This window comes from Prinia subflava, chromosome 2 (assembly GCF_021018805.1).
Source record: "Prinia subflava isolate CZ2003 ecotype Zambia chromosome 2, Cam_Psub_1.2, whole genome shotgun sequence".
Classification (NCBI taxonomy): domain Eukaryota; kingdom Metazoa; phylum Chordata; class Aves; order Passeriformes; family Cisticolidae; genus Prinia; species Prinia subflava.
Window position 1 is genome coordinate 17,812,413 of NC_086248.1, and position 14,793 is coordinate 17,827,205.

The 14,793-nt window shown below is 39.2% G+C and overlaps 1 protein-coding gene across 1 annotated transcript in view; it reads left to right on the forward strand.

The window, feature by feature from the left end:
* ADI1 (acireductone dioxygenase 1) overlaps nt 1-14,793 on the forward strand; it is a 132,577-nt gene that overhangs the window by 41,855 nt on the left and 75,929 nt on the right. The window lies entirely within an intron of this gene.

Genomic DNA, 14,793 nt, shown 5'->3' on the forward strand with positions numbered 1-14,793 from the left:
TGCAACAAGTACTCAGATATACACAAAACTCTTCACAGCCCAACACAGATTAATTTTATCTACCAATTGAATGGAAGAGTGTATAAAAGCTGAAGGTCTGCATTTTCAGTCGACCAAAAAAAGTTGCTGCCTATACTTATTATTGCATCACATGAAAAATAAGAACATATATGTGAAGATTTTTACTTGGTATTTTTTTTAAGATTTGGAACTTTTCAGTTTTCTTTCCCCACATTCACCAGAAAAAAATGGATTTGACAGGATCAAAGCATTCTGCAGGGATATGCCAGTTCAGTTGCAACCCTTGAGGAAAATCTACTCATTTGTGGTCACTCTGCCCGCTGCCCATCTCCTGGGTGCTTGGCTGCTGAGATCCTTTTTCCAGCCAGCTCCTGGCTGCTTAATCTCTTAAGCTCTGTGGGTTTTTATAAACAGTCTGGTTGGCAGGGTTCTCAGCCACCATCCAAGCTGGTAAAGGAGCTGGTAAGGTTCAGTAATTCCCTGGGCAGCTGGAAATCAAGATAATACAACAAAGATGGACTCTCTGGAGCTACTGCCTTACTCTGCAGCCAGCTGGCTCCACCTGCCACAGACAACACCAAACATCCTACCTCAGCAGCTTCCCAAGCTCTCTGAGCTACATGGGTAACGAGTTCCTGGATAACTCAGCTCTCCGGACATCCCAGTAGTTTTCTTTCTAAGCTCTTCATCTTACTGGCAATATTGCTTCACAGATGCTCTTTTACAAGATGGACAAAAAATTGAAGAATTCATTTTGATTTTACCTTTTTTGTCCTCCATAAATTAGGCCTCATAATAATTGTTGTGCTCCTGAAATTTTGTCCTTGTGGTGGATTTGGTTTTAAACGGAACAAAAAAAAAAAAAAAAAAAGCGTTTTACAAGAGCATGCCAGTCCTCTGGCCAATTGGAGGTTAGTTTTGATCTTGATAATTGGGAAATTTTATTGTTTCTCTCATTTTTCACCTCACAATTTTCAAAGGTTTGGCAACACTGCAAAATATACTTACCTGTTTTTCTTGTCCAAAGAATAAGAATGCTGCTGAAACATTGTCATTATCAAAAATGAAAGATGTTGGAGCAAGAACACAAATGATGTTGGAGCAAGAACACAAATATGGTTCAAATAATTAGCACATCTTCTACTGGAGTTTGCTCACCACATTCTCCTTCATTTCACAGTTGAAGTGAGCTGTTGAGGAATAGAAATTTAAAGCTCATAAATTTTCACTCTATCTACCATTTCAAAATCTTGATTGTCACATTGGTCATCCTTCTTGTGTCTTATTGATCCACCCTCTAGAATCATTCATCCTTTATGTACTTAATCGTTCCATTTTCTTTGGGGAACTTTTGTTTCTTGCTGTATTGGATGACAACCAGAGGTTTCAAGCTTGCAGTGGAGCTCCAGGATCACACATAATCTTCAGGATAGGCTGGTATCTTATCTTACCTCTGCTCATGGGGAATATACAAAGTTCAACCTGCCTCACCTGGAAAGCGGAGATCCAAGAATAACAAATAGGAGAGGTAAAAAGAACATGAGTAAAAAAGGCTAACATTAATTGTAGAGTTGACAATTTCTATGTAATACCAACATGAAACTAGACATGTGAATTACCTCTCTGTAGTTCATGCACATCATGATTACTTCTTGTCTCACCCATCCTACTTTTTTTTGTGATAATATGCAAACTCTCTACTCTTGGGTAAACTGAGCATCAGTCTACTATACCTTTAATAACTCCTCTGATGGAGCAAAAGTCTCACCTGAAGTAAACACCTTTATCAAGAAAAAAAAAAAGAAAACAGAAATTTAATACTTTCTGAAAATTTGTAAGTAAAACAAACAAACAAAAAGCACCTACATGTCAATTTTCATTTATGACCACTCACTTCTCACTTTAAAAAAAAATCACCTTTTTGTGTTCCTACTCTTTAAAAGTGAACTTGTCTTGAAGATCACATGAACAAGAACAGCTCCATAAATTTGTTTACAGATTAAATATTAACCAGCACACGTCATGTGTGAAGTTAGCCATGCCTTGAGCAGGAGCTTGGACCAGGTGCTCTCCAGAAGTGGGTCCAACCTCCTCTGCAGTTCAGGGCAGTGCAGCACAGGCACACCTATCATTGCAAAAGCAGCCTGCCAGGTAGCCTGTGAAACGGGGCCACTGCAGGAGCAGGGCTCTGCTTGTCTCCTGCTGCAAGGACATTACTCCTCCCCTCTTTCTGACAGAAACTGCTGTCATTATCCCGGCTGTAAGAACTGGATTCCTATTTCGCTTCAGTCACCCCATTTCAGTGTTTATTTAACCCCATCCACTGTGAAGAGAGAACTGTGTCAACATGCAAGGTGTAGCCAGGAGTGGGCACAGCCTGTCCCATATTGCCTCTTCCGCTCGGTAGAGGCAAGCTCTGTTATAAAAATAGGACAGGCAGGGGAAGCAGCATTTCAAATTACTGCATCTAAACCTATTAAAGCCTTTTCACAGGTTTTGAATACAGATAGGAAGGGGAGTTTCTAGCCTGCAGTCCCACAGCTGCCTGTATATTTTCTTAGGGTCATCAGCTTCTGGGTGTGCAATTCCTACTTCTAATAAATTCGATTATTTCACATGACATTTGCAAAGAGTTCAGTTCTGAGATACACATCTGCCAATAACAGCAGCCACCTGCCATTTCTGTAGCAGCTAGTTTGATTTCTCCCCCTTTTGATTTTTAATGATTCAGTAATGCACCATAAAAACAATCTTTTTATTACAAATAGTTTTAAAGAATTAAAGTCTCTCTTCTTTCGTGGGTATAAGTGCGAGATTCAATATACAAAGCAATTCAGCAGGATGTTTTTCATCTTTTCATTAACAGTTTCTCTCTTACAGTACATAGTTCCATTTACTTCAAAGGCACATTAGAAGAGGAGGATTATGCTAGTGACCTATAGTTTATGGTAAAGTACAGGGAGGAGAGTGTTTTGCCAAACAAAAAATAACTTTCTTTTTATGAGCTCTGCTGTAGGCTGTTGGTGCTCATCCTCAGAAGACAAGAACCTAATTTCCAAGCTTTAAAATATTCAATATAAATTTCAATGAGTTATATTAGCAGAATTTCAACCTGTACATCTACTAAAATTGCTGAGAACCATTTATTTTAGGAAGCAGCTTTAATTCAAGAAAAAGACTATGCTGAATATTTTCAGATTTTATTCTGATTTTTATCACAGGATTGCAATGATGTGGTTGATAAATCTGATTATTTCTTTGTGCCTTAGTTTCTCCCATATGGAAAATCAAATCATTACCCAATTCACAGGGATGTTGAGAACCTTAATTTTTATGGTCTATAAAACACTTTTTGATCTTCACCAAGAAACAGAAATTTACTCTTTTCTGTATCTTCTTCTACATATAGGAAGTCAGACAAATGCTGAGTTTTTTCTGCTTTGTGATGATCAGACTATAAAAGGTCACTTGTTTTTCACGTCTGTAACTTTTTCTCTGCCCTTTCATCAGCCAGGAAAAATGATATGACAGGAATTAGTGGTTAGTTCCAAAAAGCACTTACACATCTACTCAAGATACTGCTTTATTATTTCCATGTTTTACAATACATGTTACTGAAAAACGAGGCATGTATTAGGTGACAAAGAATTGTAGAATTTAAGTTCTTAAAAATTATATTTCCATCAAGAATGTAAGGCTAACAAAGAATAATGTTTTTATTGCAGAATAATATTAAAAAAATATATACTTACCACAATCATAATTTTTACCAGTAAGGGTGATTCCTAGATTCCCACTTGACCAGATAGGAAGGATTGTTTTAGAACCACAGGGCAAAAGAGGATCTCGATCCATGGCCTGCATAGCTTAGACTTTAGGATGACCCAGGTTTCTCCTAGGAAAAGTTTTTGTGCTGGTGTAGACATTGTCTGCATCACAGATAAAAGCAGTAGATTTAGGGAAATGCTAAATATTTTGCTTGATATTTTTTCAGTCAGAGACTTAGTAATTTACTTTCAATGTTTTTATCATCAGTTACCAGAACACCGTTTTGGAGAACATAAACTAATGAGCACAGGGCAATCCATGTGGTGATTGGAAAGCTCATTGAAGCATTCTAAGGAAAACATACCCTGTATTAACTCTGACTCCTCTTTTGGCTGAGTCCAAGGGTTGACAGCATCCATCACTTACTTCCTGAGCAGGAGGACATGTGGTAGTGTGGGAAAAGGAGCAGGGCAGGGGAAGAGGAGGAAGAAGTGGGAGGGTCATACAGTCTTGGAACAGGGAAGCAACATCTGAATAGAACAGCAAGAGGGATGAGTCACAGTAGAGGTCTGGATTTGTGAGAAGCAGCCACAGTATGGAAAGGACCAACTTTTCATGGGCTCCCCCCATACAAGTACAAAAAACTATTGGATAAAGCTAGTTGGACTCATCCTCAGCAAAAGTAAATGTTGTGAAGCTCTACTTGAAACAATTACAAGGGTTCTTTGATATTACTTTGGAAAACAAGTATTTAGGTTGAACAACTAATTCCAATAGAACTACCCTTATATTTCTATGAAATGCAATTTAGCCTCTCAAAAATATTACTTAGAATCCTTAAAAATGATAATTACTTTATACCTGTTGCCACTTTAGTATCTGCTAGAGACCAAAGTCTAGAAAATATTATGGAGATCCCAAAGCAAAGCTATACCTCTGAGAAGCAAACAATCCCTGGACTTAGTCTTGATTCTAAAATGGCAGACATTAACTATTTATGTTTCCTTTTATTTTGGAGTGATACTGTATGTGTGTGGGTGTAATTCTTTTTCCAGTGTGAAGACATATGGCTATTTATATCTCAGCACTGCAGAAGTTACCTTAACATGCTTATAGCAGGATTTCTTGTGGGGCACATTCTCCTGGCTCCCTTTGGCCCCTGTTGCACCATGCCAGGAGCACATCACCAGCCATAGGAGCCCAGCCTCTTATTACTTGATTTGCCTTTGCTGCTAAGCTGGCCCAAAGGAGACAGAGCTACAAGTGAGAACTGCAAGGGGTTGGGATAGGAAAATCAACAAATTCCTCACAGCTACTGGAAGTCAACATAATTGAGCATCCTTGATGCTAGGCAGGCACAGATAGGCAGATGAGGATACAGCTGGCTGAGAAGGCTCAAAAGGCTCAAAATCCTTCTTGCACAGTTCCGCTTTGCACTCATTATCAAGCATTGCCACACTACACTTTGCCACTAAAAGAAGCCATAGTGTCATGACACTGGACACTTGGGCCTGGAAGGAAGCAGATTCAGCTTATCTTGCCTTCAAAATAAGGCAAGAATAATTTTTTGCAAATAATGGAGCAATACTTCCATGAAGAATACAGAAGTATGATAGTAATAATAACAATAATAGATAGCACTGATTCACTATAAAATCTGTTTTAGAGCTTAAGTGTCCCTTTTGTTAAGAATTTTTTCCAGTATCCAAATCAAATCCTGTTGCCTGCACAATTAACTCATTTTTTCATGCCATATCATGAGCAGACATTGGAAATAATCAGTTATCATCATTATAAAGAGTTTTTAATCTTCATCATCACACATTTGCATCATACACTTCCTTACTTAAATCTTCTCTAGATCAAATAGAGCTTTTTTGCCAGATGTTCATCAGTTTTATTGTTGCACCTTTGGATTCCCTACACTTTGTCTGTATCCACTGCTCAGAAGTGAGCCCATTATTCCAGCTGAGACCTCAACTATAAAATGGAAAAGAAATTAATTCCTTTCCATGTCCTTTATGAGTATATCCCAGACTGAAATATCTTGATAAACAAAAAAGAAAATCTTTAAATCTTTTGCTCTGACATTAAACCTAAATCTCCAGGCCTTTTTTGTCTTTCACGTATTCTGGGGTGCCTGGTCACTTTTTCCTTTGTACACTACTTTCCCCTTTCTGTTATTGCCTTTTGTTGATGTCTGGCAATTTTCCATACAGTAAAAATCAATTTTAAACATGATACTGTCTCCCACAGTTCTTGAAGTCCTCCTTACTCTTTCATCATGGCATTGAAAACAGCAACACGAATACTGAGTAGAACTGTGTTCAGGATGAACCTCACAGAACTCTTAACTCAAAAGTCCTCTTGTTTTTGCCCCAAAGCACTGATAATGTTTCTTAGCAGTTTTTTTTAAGCAGTGCACTCACTTTATAGCAATGAATCAAAACTATACCCCCTTTGACACGTGAGCATTTAGAATACATCTTGCTGTTTTTCTAAATCTACCAGATGAGCAAAGATGCCAAATATATAAAGGAGAATTTGACATGGTTTGTTCTTAACAAATCCACAAGTATTATTTCTACCACTTTATGATCCACTAGGTGCTTTCACCTATTTGTTTAGACATTTGGTCTGGTAATCCAGTTTATCTGCCAGATGAGTTACTTTGTATTTCTAAATAAAGGTTCTATCTGGAGGCTGTGGGACCTCCACAAGCATCCGAAGACAATCACTAATATGTCAGCAACTGCTTTGGCAACCTTCAACCAGATTTCACCTGACCCTGCTGACTAGAACATTTCTAATTCATCTAAATATTTTTTTACTGCCCTTTCTCTCTTCTGACCTGTGGTTCTCTTCCCCTGTTAAAATTAATTGCATCTAAGACCTGATTGCAATTAACCTTGGGAGAGTGAATCTTTCAGCCTTTCCTATGTCATCACAGCATACAAAAGCTTATTCCATCAAATTAAAAAGAAATATGTTGTCTATGTAATGCCAGCACCTCAGTAAAGCATTTTCAGTGTGCATCACCAGACATTTGTCCTCTCAGCAGTTACAGTACAGTTGTGCACCCCTGCAGTGCTGCTGGGTTTGCAGGCCTGGCCCCTCTCTGCTGCTGGGCACTGGCTGTTGTGACAGGACCCCAGGATGTCACACTCCTCCGCACTGGCATTTTACCCCAACACACACGGAAAAGGGCAGAGAGATACCACACACTGTGTATGATGTGTGAGATTCAAATGCTGCTCTCCAGATCAGAAACGATTGTTTGATTTTACATTTACAAGCAGGAAATCAGTAATCTTTTTAAAACATTCAATATGCCAAGTTTCCATCTGCTACAGAGCACACGTACCGTGCTTCTCTGTTGAGTTTTTGCTACTGAAACTAGTCAAGCTAGAACATCTGTGCATGGAAGTCACTGAAATGATTTCTGCTGTGTGTGTGGCTGTGGTTTCTTCTTTCTGGTGTCCATTGCCTCTCCTGGAGGTGCTGTTTATTGCTTTGCAGCACAGACAAGGAAAGGCAAACATCACAGTTTGCAGGGAAGAAAGAAACAATGGCAGGCAACCGCTGTTGCCTCTCTCTCTCATGCAAGAATGAGAAATAAGAACAAATTCAGCTTGCCTCTCACACAGTGATCATAACTGCCAGTTTGAGAAAGGAAGAAAGGAGAGTTATTTTCTGCAGGCAGAGCATTGATTTTTTTTCCTGAGTGTGACTCATGAGTCTGTACCACACTGATACATGATAGACGGGGCATCCGGATCCACTGCGCGACAAAAAGTCACCCATCACAGGTCATGCTCTTCTGGTGGATGTAACACCTCCTTCAAAACCTTTTACAACCTCTCCTCATAACCTTACATGACAAGCACCACTGGTCAGCAAAAGAAACGTTTGAGTGGCAGTTCCACATAATGGGGACTTTGTGATGGAAGCTCCTGAGATTTGATGGGGAGGATTCATCTGATCAGTCAGAAATGTCTGCATTTTAGCTTGTCACCTTGGCCTCACCTCAGGGCAAATGAAAGAAGAGTCAGAACAAGGAACATTCCTATCCCAATTTAGACGTCTAAAATAAGACAGATGAGTCATATCCTGAATGCACTTATTTCTCCCCACAGACTAGAGAGACAGTGTGACAGATGCGTGTATTGACAGTGCTGATGTTTAAAACTGGAGGACACAACTCCCCACCACCAGACCTCAGCCAAGGGTTCTGGCAAACCCAGAAGGCTGTACTGATCATCACGATGGTCTCGTTCAGCTGCCTCCTGCAGAGGTGCCTAGTGCCCTGTTAGGCACCCTAGGACATGCAAGACATGCAGCAATTTTATCCACCGCCCTCTGCTCAAGGGATACAAAATTTGACCTGGGTTAAGCAAACTACCAGGTCAGGCTGCCCACTGCTGCTCACAGTACAGCAAACCCTACACACTGGCACAGCAGGGGAACAGCCTCCATCACAAGATTGGTAATGAAGCAGGGATAGAGATCATGCAGAGCAACCTGTAAGAATAAGCCAAAAAACAGTACCTAGTTTGAAGACACATTTTTTAAAAAAAAGAACTGTTCAGGGCAATTAAAGGTACAATGGGCTCACCAAAATCCTCAACAGTATGGAACAGCCCAGTTAATTACGCTGCATATTTGCTTCTCTTTAATCCTTTTTTTATATGTAATATTACTTTCTTATTTTCAAGACTAATTTCATACATAATACCTTAGTTAATATTGATTTCCACTGTGGGGTTTTTTTTTATTTCTTTTCATATTCACTACACACCTAGCAATAAACCTAGTCTGCATAATAATTATCATACTCCTCAAGACCTTTAAAATTTCATAACAGGTTTAAATATTCCCCTCTGTAATCTTATGACAAATGATATTTCCCTGCCTGCTCACTATTAAAAATGGATTTCTGTGAATGCATTTATCTGTAGTCTCTAGTCACACATATACATTACTTTTTTAAAGAGCAGAAAAGGCCTTTTTTTCTTCCTATATCCTATCTCTGCATAAACAAGCAAAGAGTAAGGGAAGCAAAATACAGCCAGTGGGAAAAGCCATTATACATTGTATAAATGCAAACATAAAGCATGCAGAACCCATCCAGCAGAAAAAGTGGGATGCACAGGGCTCCATAGCCCAGCTCTGTTTTTCCCTTTCTCACTCCCAGGAGAGCCAGGACTTGCTGAGTGGTTTTGAAAATTTTTTCTTTATTCCTGCTTAGTGATCTCAACAATGGAGGAGAAAGGCATAGGATCAGTGTGTGATTAAGTAAAAATATGATCAAATATCATTTACACTCAAATCACAGCAAAGCTGATTCAAAATGACATGGATGGAAAGTGTTCTCCTCTAGGGTGAGAGGTGATCTAATGGTCCCTTTACCCTGCAGGCAGCATAAGATCAACCGGACATCACAGAGCAGGTGAGTTGTTTGGTGGGCAATCCAGCAGAAGGGCTGGTTTCCTGTAGTATCCATCAATACTGGCTCAAGTCTTCAGTGCCTAGGAAGGACAACTTCTCATCAAGTCTTTTGCTGTGCTTAGGATTTTGTATAGTCTGTTTCCAGGATGGCTCTCTGGTGTTTAACATCAGGTTAGTTCCCACTGCAGCCATCTCCTGAGCAGGAAAATCTTTGTTTACTACCCATTCTCATTTTTACGTAAAGTGTTTAAAAACGGCAAATCCCAGAGACCTTATGGGTCACACCTGGCTAACAATGGCTGAAGGGTTCAAAACTTATTTTAAAGAAACACACCATGCAATCACATTAGCTCTGTCCTTCAAACAGCAGGTTAACATAGCTGATCAAAGGAGCAGCCAGCACCTGAGGCAGGCACTGCTGATAAGGATCTGCAAGTGGCACTGAAACCAGAGATCTGGGCCTGTGCAGAACTGGCCCACAAAGCCTCAGAGCAGGGCTGTCTGGTGTCAGCTCACAGGGGACATGGCACAGCTCAGCCTGGGGTCAGCAAACTCTGGCACTGCTTTACCTGAGCTTAAAGGTCAATGGCCACTGACTTCTCATCTGTTAGAAACCAGCCCAATATGGTTTAACTTAAAATCATAAAGCAGATCTGTCTCATGGCTTAGATCTGTGCATATTCTATTTATTATAAAGCAAAAAATGTCTAGACTGAAAGGAGACTGGCCTTTGTTAACAATTTAAACCATATTTTCAAAGAATCCTTTTTCATTTGCTTTTGATTTGAAAAAACTGCACAGGCAAATCAAATCCCAAGAAACTACAGTATGGAACATATAATCAACATACATAATTAACTTCACTTTAGATGCAAAAGGAAGATAAGCTTTAAGAAGGAAACTGGGGTCACTGTGTAAACCAGGACAGTAGTCTCAAAGAATACCTTCTTGAGATGTAACCACTGAGGGTTAAGCATGATTAAGCATGTTAAGCATGCATCAGCTGCAGTGCATTCATACTTTTGCAATGCAAGTTTAAGGGATACAGCATTTTTCTTCCATTTTCAGAGGCTGTAGACAAAAAATCAGGATGAAAAAGGAATTCCCTGAATCAAGGCCAACTGTAAGTTTTCTGCTAATCCAGCTTGGGATATTTGAAAAAGGTAGTGAACTTTACCCAATATGTCACAAGGTACTATATTAGATTTATTTATATAGAACAGAAGAGTGGTAATGCTGGGGAAGAAGCATGGATTTGGATTAAGTAAAGCATGCTGACATGTATATGTGCAGCATATTTTGTAATAAGGAAATTAGTATTTTGCCTATCTCTACCTTCTTTTATTTCTGTGTTCTACAAACACAGTGGACTTAACATATTGTGCACTTTCCCTCTTGCAGAATGACCATATAATCCATCTCTTACTAAAGAATAAAGAAGGAACAAAGTTGGATTTGTGGTTCTTTAGATATGCAACAATTTTTTTCTTCACTAGATGGCACCCTGTCTTCTCCTACGGATAGGTGTTGAACCGGGAAAAAGCAAAGATTTCATTTTCACAGAAAATATAAAATTATGGAGGACTTATTCTTTGTGTTGAATGCTTTTACTGGGTTTTTTTTGTGTTCTACATCACACCCCTTGTGTACTTGCAAGGATAAAGTTCCACATCATAGACCTACTTAAATTATTTTACATACAATATTTGTCTCAAGGCTGATTATTGCCCAGAAATCTTCATGAGAGATGCACCCATTATAGTGGCTCAGACTCTGAAAAACATTTAAAGTGCTCAGAATAAATTATAAAAATCAAAATACTTCTCTCTCTTTCTTTCCAAAATAAGCATAGATCTAGAATTGATGATGATACTGTCTCGAATCCTCAGGAGGTATAAATCAATTTGGCTTCACTGGAGTTGATTGATGCCAGGTGAAGATCCACACCTGCAATTTAGATGCTGGCCTGCAGAGCACAGCTTGATTTGTTTTCTTTTTCTTCACTCCAAGGCATGATAATTGAGCTCATTTGGGCACGCTTCTTACTTCTTAGTCAAAACTCCCACCTGAGAATTGGACTTAAAATCAGTGCACGTCTCTTTGTAATAATTCCAAATAATCTTTTCACAAAGGAAAAAAAAGAAGATGAAGAAGAAACCTGACTAAAGAATTCAGAGCTGGGAAGTCAGTTGTTCAATACAGCATCAGTGATTGCAACACAGCAACTGATGCAAGCAGAAGTAAAATACCACTCAGCTGCTTCATTTTTACTCTTACTGCCACTAGATGATAGTATGGTAACACCTGTATTGTTCAGCTGCACGCCAGACCTTCTGTTGCTGACTTCCTGGCAGCATTCACACTTTTATATGTAAAGAACATCCAGAAGCTCATCAATACTACATAGCTAGTCTTTGAATAGCAGTGCTTAATTATATCCCCTGTGATTTCATGCATTAATATACCCAGAGTGGGGTGGATGCTATTATTTGTCCATAGACCCAAAATGGGATTTATTTAGGCACAGATATTACCCTAAATTGGTCACCTCACTCTATTTTTGTGAGTTACCCATCCAGAGCTATAGTGAGACATTTTGACAGAAAGGGCAAGATAATTACATTTCCCTGGCAGGAAGCAGGAGAATGGCTGGAGGTAACATTTACATTCTGCCTCATGGGCATCCCACTCACTGACAGTTCTGCACATCCACTCGCTGCTTCTTCCACCTTTTCTATTTTGTGCTCTCCCTCTTGAGAGGATTCCCTCCTCATCCAATAGAAAAGCTCTGGGCTAGGAGGAGACTCACATCGGAAAAACACCTTGCGCACACAACTGCGTCCTCTCCACAAACACCTTCTCTCCCATTTCACATAGTTTGTACTCTCCTATTGCAGCAAAAATAAAACCAAACTGTTCTTTCTCACTGCTACTCTGTAAAGTAAATAGTCAAAACCCTTCGCTGCAAATTTTTTTCCCCAGGTAAATTGTAAAACTCTGGTTTCTTCTTACCCACATTAACAAGGTCAGTTTTTCTCTTGGTAGGCTGGACTGACTCTCCCTGGCCAGGAATACACAGCCCAAGGAAGGGGTGAGTGGCCAGCTCCAGTTTTGCACAATACCTTTCCCATCACAGCCAGTTTTACAGGCACTTCCAGCCCCACTGTGGAAAAAATCCCATCTCTTCTTCCGTACTCTGTGGCAGACATGTAGAGTGATGAACCTGTTGGCACCACAGCAAGCCAAAAATTGAAAACCAGAATCTCCAGTGAAAAGACACTGGTCCTTGGGCCAACAAAGACTAAGGCATGCAGTTCAGAAAGGGAGAAGGGTAAATTCACACGTCATTGCAGTGTTGGCTAATTCTCTATTTGAGGTTTGATTCAGCCATGACCATCACAAATCACTGAGTTTCCCACAAAAACTAGATCTGGATACAGACATAGGGGGAACCCTTAATTTCTGCTTTACTGTAAATTTGGTTACTTTGACAAATTTTTGTTTTGATTCAGGATGAAAGTATATATGTAAGATTTTTAGGTTTCAAAAAGCTTGTATTTATCTAATGATTGGCTTGGGCATTTGGAATAGTGCATAAACTACCAGTTATATGGCATAATACTTAAATGAATAATTTTCATAATCAGTAAGAATATCTTCTACGCAATGTAGGTTGAACTATTGTTTTGTACTCAAAGCATTTACAATGTCATAGCAGGCCTAGGAGGAAAAAACAATTCCAGTGTCAAAGTCTTTCAGCGTGGCAAACAGAAGTCTCAAAAAGATGCTTGTTCCCATTGGAAATCAAGACCTAAAGACTAAAGTAAAATATTTCAAACATTATACAGATCACTGTTACTGACATGGTGTAAAACATATTAACAATATTATAAAAATCAAATCCCTTTATGGGTCAAAATAAAGCTTTAGCACTTGAATATTAAAATTTTAAAAATCCTGAAAGTAAACATCTTGAAAAATGTCTACCATAAAAGTCTTCCTCTGTTGAGAACCTTCATCACATTTTCAATTAAAATTATTTTAATATCATCTTCTTTTGCTTTTCATCAAGAATTGTAACACAAAGGGTCCAACCAGTTGCTATTTTGCAAAGCATATTTGAACTGGCATTTCCTGAACTGATGAAAAATGAAGTACTCCATTTTACTTACATGAATAAGGATGCTCTATATCCCACATATGAATATTAATTTTTTTACAGTTCTTCTCTGTGATATAAGGATGTTTAAAACTCACAGTCAGGGAGAAATTCTGCTGCTAACAAACCTGTAACAAACCCATATTTCCAGGGATAATCATGTCAGAGCACAGTGAGGAACAGCTGGTTCATGAGGGATGGTGAGCCAGGAGCTGAGCAGAATAACAAGGCAAGTGGGAGCAGCACTTTCCACCAAGGAGAGAGGTTGTGGAGTGGCAAATCTGGATGGTGATCAGGATCAGACACGATCCAGTGCTCTCCCAAGATGTCCACAGCGAGTCAGAGCTCTCACAGGCAGTGGGGCTCCCCTTGGACTCAGCCAGTTAAATGCCTTGCCTTCACCAAGCCCCCTCCCAGCAGGGTAGTGCACATCTGCCCTGACATCCATACCACAACACACAGCCTTAGCAGCTAAAGGTGCAGAGTACAGTTCAATGAAATCCACATTTCATGTAAAAAAAATCATTCAAAAATGTGAATGTGTGACTACATTAAAAAAAATCCCTGCTATTGTTGCCTTTTAAAAATGCCCCTTATTCAATAATAAAATTAATAAGGGCTATGGGTCCCCCACATATGGGGATATATTTATGAAGAAAAATTATCCATCAAAAATAGAGCATATAAGAATAGCCTGATAAACATCTGTGCTTGCCAGACAGACATGTTCCAAAGGCTTCTGCAGAGCTACACAAAATGAATACTTATATTACAATTGCAGGTTTTAATGCACATGGAAAACACCCCAAGTAAAAATAACTTATCACTCATTTCATTTTTTGAAAAAACAATGGTTCCAAATTCCAGGGAGAGTAATGGAAACCTTATCAAGCATGTCAGCAGGCTTTATGCAGGCTGAACACTACATGCAACATTGATTTCTGCCTCCAGCAAGAGTCTACCTACAGGCATCAGCAGCTAGAGGATGAAAGAAATTATTCATTCATTTCCAATGCCTCCATCATTTCTCACCCAGTTCCTCAAAGGGATAAATATCAGAGGTGCTGTTGTTGCCCCTTGCAGGACAGCTAGAGACCTTACACACCAGCCTTGCTCCCTTTGCCACATGGTGAAATAAGGGCTGCTGCTGCCAGTGTACAGGTAACAATGTAACAGGTAACAATGTAACAATGAAACTGATTTAGTTTCTACCTCACATATCAAGCATTGCAAAAAATATATCCTGAAGAACATGAAAACTAGGAAAAAGAAATGTTTTTTCCATTGCTTTTACTTTTTATCCTAAATTTTAATAGAAATTGAGGCTGTTTAAATGCTCCACATATCGAAGCAATCTTTAAAACATGGTGTGATTTCAGCTAAATAGGAGCATCTGA